The sequence below is a fragment of the Pyxicephalus adspersus genome, chromosome 2, assembly GCF_032062135.1.
Source record: "Pyxicephalus adspersus chromosome 2, UCB_Pads_2.0, whole genome shotgun sequence".
Lineage (NCBI taxonomy): Eukaryota > Metazoa > Chordata > Amphibia > Anura > Pyxicephalidae > Pyxicephalus > Pyxicephalus adspersus.
The window spans coordinates 135,252,297-135,258,343 of NC_092859.1; the positions used below are offsets into that span (position 1 = coordinate 135,252,297).

A 6,047-nucleotide genomic window follows, 5' to 3' on the forward strand; every position below is an offset into this window, starting at 1 on the left:
CAGAAAGGTAAGTGGGACAAGAAATGTGGAGGGATTTGAAGGCAAAGCACAGGAACTTGAATTTGACTCAGGTAAAATAGAAGCCAATGAAGAGATCTACAAAGAGAGACAGCAGAAAAGGAGGGGAAGGATGGATGAGTCTGGCTGCAGCATTCATAATAGTTTGTAGAGGATAGAGTCGGGTTAGAGGAATACCAGAGAGGAGGAGGTTACAGTAGTCCAGGCGAGAGATGATAAGAGCATGTACAAGGTGTGTGGTGGTCTCTGGGGACAGGTAGGGGTGGATTTTGGAAATGTTGCGCAGGTGAAAGTGACAGAACCTGGAAATGTTCTGAATATGGGTTGTAAATGAGGGGGCAGAATCAAAGATGACGCCAAGTCAACTTGCCTAAGGGGAGGGACGATTAACAGAAATATCCTGACTTTCAGCATAAGTAAAATTTTCTGATTTCAATTTTGTTACAATGCATTTGCCTCTTATTGCTTAATATTATCATAGCTTTTCAGTTATTCAGTAAATTCCTTTCATTTTGGGTAGAATCCAACTGAATAAATATTTAATTGTTTCAGACAATTGTGCTCCAAGTTGGATCGGTGAATATTCATTTAGGCATATTGCTTTCTTCCAAAACAAACACTTTGATGTACTCACAACCTGGGGGAACTCATTAGAAATGCCACAAAATTATGAATTTCAGGAAAGCTACTTCCATCCAAGCTAGAAAATCACTGGACAGTTTTAATCCCACAAACATAGGCATATGTGACAACAGCACTAACCTTTACACTAAATGATATCACTGTGAAAAAAGAGAATGTAGATTTGTATACATTAGGATACAAGTTTCAGTATGGTGGAGTGGACATTCCTGCATGTTGCTCCCCATAGGTAATGGCCAAACATAATGCTAAAGCTAAGCTAAGCAAACATCAAAAGGTGGAGGGCCATAGACAGCATCAGTGGGTTATGGTTATGCTTTTAGTTCTGCAGAGAGGAAATAATGCAAGCTCAATATACCTGCTGCATTCTCTTATGCTTCTAGTGTTCAGAGAAATTAGACCTTTCATTCCTATATTAGGAACAGAAATGCTACACATCTATGTTTAATGTAAACTGTGAAAAATACCATATTCTGACTTGGTATCAGACTCTGTCAATCTGTTGTAAAATCTGTACAGCAAGGGATAGTTAGAACAGAAGAACATGCGTATCATGACTGTAGCATTGTGGTGCAAACCCCTGTAAATCTTATGACTAGAAAAAAAAGAAATACTGTATATCAGTTACCATCACTGTGTTTTAGCTGTGCAGATCACTGTCAGCATTAAAGTGACCCCTAATTTTTTTAAAGCTCCTTTGCTGCTCTCTGGTTTCTTCCAATGGCCCCTCCTAATGTATCCTATAATATTGTAGGGGTTGGTGGATTAAACCACAGAATGCAGTGGGGAAGTTGGTATCCAACAGCCTCCAAGTGTTGAACGTAGAAAATCTTTCAGGAATATTATGCCTTACACACAAGTTTGGCAGCATGGGCAGCAGAACAGGGGAGCATTCCTTGTTTTCTATGTAGTGATTTAAAGTTATTAGCTTTTTATTATCAATGTGTTCACAGTTCCACCATGGCTACATAATTAATCCCATTATATCACATCAGTCCCAATGGTTATTTCTCCCATGAGTATGGGAAAAGATGATAGTAGGTGAAAAAAAAATTATTGTCATCCCACTCTGCTTTCACATTTGCCAAAAATAAAGTAAACCTAACTATGATAAATCACAAATATAATATATCTTTCTCCAAAGTTTAAACTGAGAAGAAAGACAAAGAATGATATATATATATATATATATATATATATATATATATATATGTGTGTATACCAAGTATGGAATTAGATTGTAAGCTCAGTTTTGTCATCTGCAATCTCTATTTAATGTAATTTTTTGGAGATTTAAATATAAAGGTTATTAATAATAAAAAAAAATACCAATAACTTACACCTACATACAGTTTGGCTTCTGGCAGCAAAAGTTTATAGAATGAGTGACTGCTGCTCAGCAAGAAAAAATTACGCTTCTTGCTTTTGTTGTATCAGCTATGAATGCTGACAGTATTAGACGTGACAGTGGTTGTCAATGATTTTTAGTGACAACTGCTGAGCACCAGCACCATTCCACAGATATGATGGATATGTGTGTATGCAACATATCTACATATAATAGGGCTATACAAAACTACCCCACATAACACTAATCTATTTCATTCATTAGGAGCATCCTAAGAATGAGGGATGGTAAAATTTGATGAGAAACCCTTAGGGGGGCTATAAACTGTAAGCATGAGTAAAGTAGGTAGATCTAATGACTATAATTAGTGATGTTTGTTGTAAAAGAGAGTTATATAGAAATATTCTCTTTTATGCAGTATGTTTTAAATAATGACAGCAATAGTGGATATGTACAAATCTTTTCTTGTACAGAAGAGGTACTATAGCCACATTGATATTACTATAATAAAAGATAATATGTGCATGTATAAATATATATAGTTAGTTTGGTGTGTTATGTTTACTTTACCAATAATGTATAATGCATTTTACACAAAACTACAAGTTTTACAACCATTAATTATCATTTATATCCATTGCCATTGAGCATGCTGATCAAATAATAATCATATTAATAGTACAAGAATTAGAATATTTACTTACATGGAAGTGAGATTTACCAGATGAAATTGTGATTGATTGGAAATCTGCACACTATGTCCCATCAGTAGACCTTTTGCACCTTTTGCTTGTCATCTGTGCTCACAACTGTGACTCATAGAATGCTGTGTTTATTGTAAATCCACTGTTACATCCCAAGGCAGTACAAGCTGGAGGGAAGGGGTAGAGTGTTCCCAATGTGCAGTGGTATTGGATAAATTGGTTGAATGTATAGCACTGGCTGAACTCCTGCAATAAGAAAAGCTCTTACTTGGTGCTTATTGGTTCTGCTCTCCTTGTTATTTTAAACAGTTTCAGAAGCAGGGAGGTGATGCAGAACACCAGTTTATATATCTGTGCGAAGCTCTGTGCTTTATTCTGCCTTCTAATCCCTCCCCATGATCTGATGGGGCTGTGTGACAGTGAAAGAGTTAATGCATCTATCAGTGTAAGACCCTGAAGCTGTACATGACAATATTGGGTATAGTGGTGATGGTGACAGAGGAAAGAATGTTTTACAGTCTGTAATACAAAATTATTATTGGAGACTTACTGGAAAATGACTATATAGAAGCAGGGATATGTTTTTTCAGGGCTTAATGGTTGAAGTTTGTTTTACCTGCAGCTATGATTACTAAAGCTACACAAATACTTGCATGCACAATGCACAATCATACTAAACAAAAATCCGCAGATCTCCTTTGTATAGTTGATACGCACTTGAGCATTTATGGCATGTGGTGTTATAAAAGTCTATTGCCATTTTTAAAGAGCAAAACTAAATATTTTATAGCATTTTTTTCCAGCATCCTGGAAAACTCTATCCTAAGTCTTTTCATGCATATATGTTGGCAGGTCTGCCAGTCCTTAATTTATCTTTTTCCCAATAAGCAATAGATATAAATCACACCATTTACATGCAGGAAAACATTAAATACATCTGGGTCATGCAAATTTAAAATACTTCCAGAATATATATACATATATCAGGTCTTTGAGGGTTGCTCTTGTCCTGTGTTCCCGTCATACGGCCAGAACCACTTTTGTAGCCAAAGCCCCTTTGTGCTAAACACAGGAGAGACCAAGGATAATTCTGATTAACACATTTAAAGACATAACATGCCCCTCACATGTTCAAATTACTTTCTGTGTGGCAGGAGCCCGGAGAACAGGCCAGAAGAGTGGGTATGAGTGGCCAGGGGAGAGACTGGGTGGTAAAAACCCAGCAGGACAGAGAGCAAGAAGCAGCACCATTCTGCAGGACCCAATTATCAATTTTACATCCATCAGCATTCAGAACTGCAGAGATCAGATGGTCATCCACTGGATGTCAAAGTAGTAAAAGAAAGGTTTAATCTTTACTTTTAATTTGTGGATTACACATACTCCTTTTTGGAGTTTAGTGTTCAAACTATCATAAATTGTATTAATACTGATCTGTGAGGATACTAGAATGACTTAATTTCCATCAAGAGGCTGTGTGTCAGGACATATGCACATATGCAATGCAAGTGTAGACCTAGGCTTATGTGCAGCCATGCTCAGGTACCACATACACACATAAGTAGGTATGAATAGCATCTCCTCTTATGTGCATGGGTAATCACAAACATGCTGACAAAGGCACTAAAAATCAGAACTAAGGATGTTAAGTGCAGTTCTACATCATGCAAATCTCTACACCCCAACTGGATCACTGCTGACTAACCCAGCTTGTCTCCTGACCATGGCCATGAATCCTTTGTCTCCACTCTCTCATCACTTTTGTCACCAGCCAAGTTTGTCATACTCTGTTGGGCACCAAGTCTCAGAAAGCCACTACTTTCACTTGCTCTTGTCAACTTTCAGATGGTGTTTTATTATACTGAGCACAGATCACTTAGGCTGCTCTAGAAGAGAAAGAAAGTGAGTCATCTTTCCTAGTGACCCTGACAAATGCCTTCACAGCAACCCAAATGTTTCCAGTACAAGTATTGTGGAGATTCAGACCTAAATGTCACGTGGATGCTCCAAAAGTTGTGGTTGTGCTGCCCACCAGGGGAAAAAATACCCCAACCCCCCTTGTCTGATACTGACCAGCTTGTTCAAAGAAAAAGTTATGGCAGTTGAGAACTTGTGTACTTCAAGTCACAGTTTAAATAGGAGGTCTGAGCTGGAGTTGAGTTCTACAATTGTAGGGAATTTAGGCATCATCAAGTGAAGAGTACATGGATTCTAGCAAAACAAATGTATCTGTTACAGGATTTATCGCTTGCAACAGCCATGGAGGAACTCCTCAGGGCCATAGTGAAGGAGCCACCCAAGTGCCAGGTTACGTCCCTTTAACCCAGAATCTGCAATCAGGAAAAAAAGAATGTCAAGTCAACTGGATCTGCAATCTCAACTTACCTCCAATAAGATTCCTGACAAGCTATCACACAAGAATCATTCTCGATGCAGGCGCTCTGGTGACCCTGTTGCATCTGGATGTTTAAACCTAACAGTATAATAAAGACCATATAAAAAGAACACCCCTGTGGGGAACCTATTAAACACTGAAAATAGTGAGCAGTTTTGTATGATTTTATTACATTGTAGGGTTTTATTAAAATATACTACATGATAAAATTGTTTTTTTCCTGTTGCAAGATTACACATAGTTCTTGTTATATAAATCCATGGAGTGTGACATTGGAATGTGAAGTCTAAAATGCGTAGGATGCTTGGGGAATTATTTATCACAGGCCAACATTGCTGTTCTGTAATGCAAAAGCAATAATACAAGAAGAGAGTATGTCTGATTTGCACATGAGCATGAATGTGGTGGGGAGCACTTCATTTTCTTCAATCAAGAGGATTGCAAGGTTGTTCACAAGAGTGAAGTTCACATTTTAAATCTAATTTAAGTGACATTGCTTATATGAATTTTGATATACATACAGATAAACTGATTTTCTTGCTGGATTTATTGACGATATTCATAGAATAGGCAATGCAAAAATGCATTTGGGATAAAAGGGTAGTGTAATGTGGATATAAAAGAATATATAAAAAATAAATAAATAAAATTGTTAATTAACCACAGCAGCTTTGGGGTAATTATTCCATATTCAGGAAGTAGGCATGTTAGTGCTCCAACTGTATTGCAATCAATATTCCTGGAATAAAATCCAAAACATAACCTTGTTAGTGTTACTGTTATAAGTCAGACAGTTTCCGAAATTATGTTACTAAAGTAAACAGGGCTTGAGTAGGGCCTGCATTGGTGGGTGATTTTTTTAGATTGTTTTAATACAATAAACTACCAGTCAATGACATTCCTACTCACTGTTTACATTAAAACAGTTACACCTCAATTT

At 37.1% G+C, this 6,047-nt stretch overlaps 1 protein-coding gene across 1 annotated transcript in view; it reads right to left on the reverse strand.

Annotated features, from left to right (window-relative positions):
- The window catches only part of LOC140322196 (prolactin-releasing peptide receptor-like), a 58,177-nt gene extending 55,321 nt beyond the window's left edge, over positions 1-2,856 (reverse strand). Inside the window, exon 1 of the mRNA XM_072398801.1 lies at positions 2,713-2,856. The gene's annotated coding sequence lies outside the window, so the exon portion shown is untranslated. The remainder of the gene's footprint in view (positions 1-2,712) is intronic.
- Positions 2,857-6,047: the final 3,191 nt, after the last annotated feature.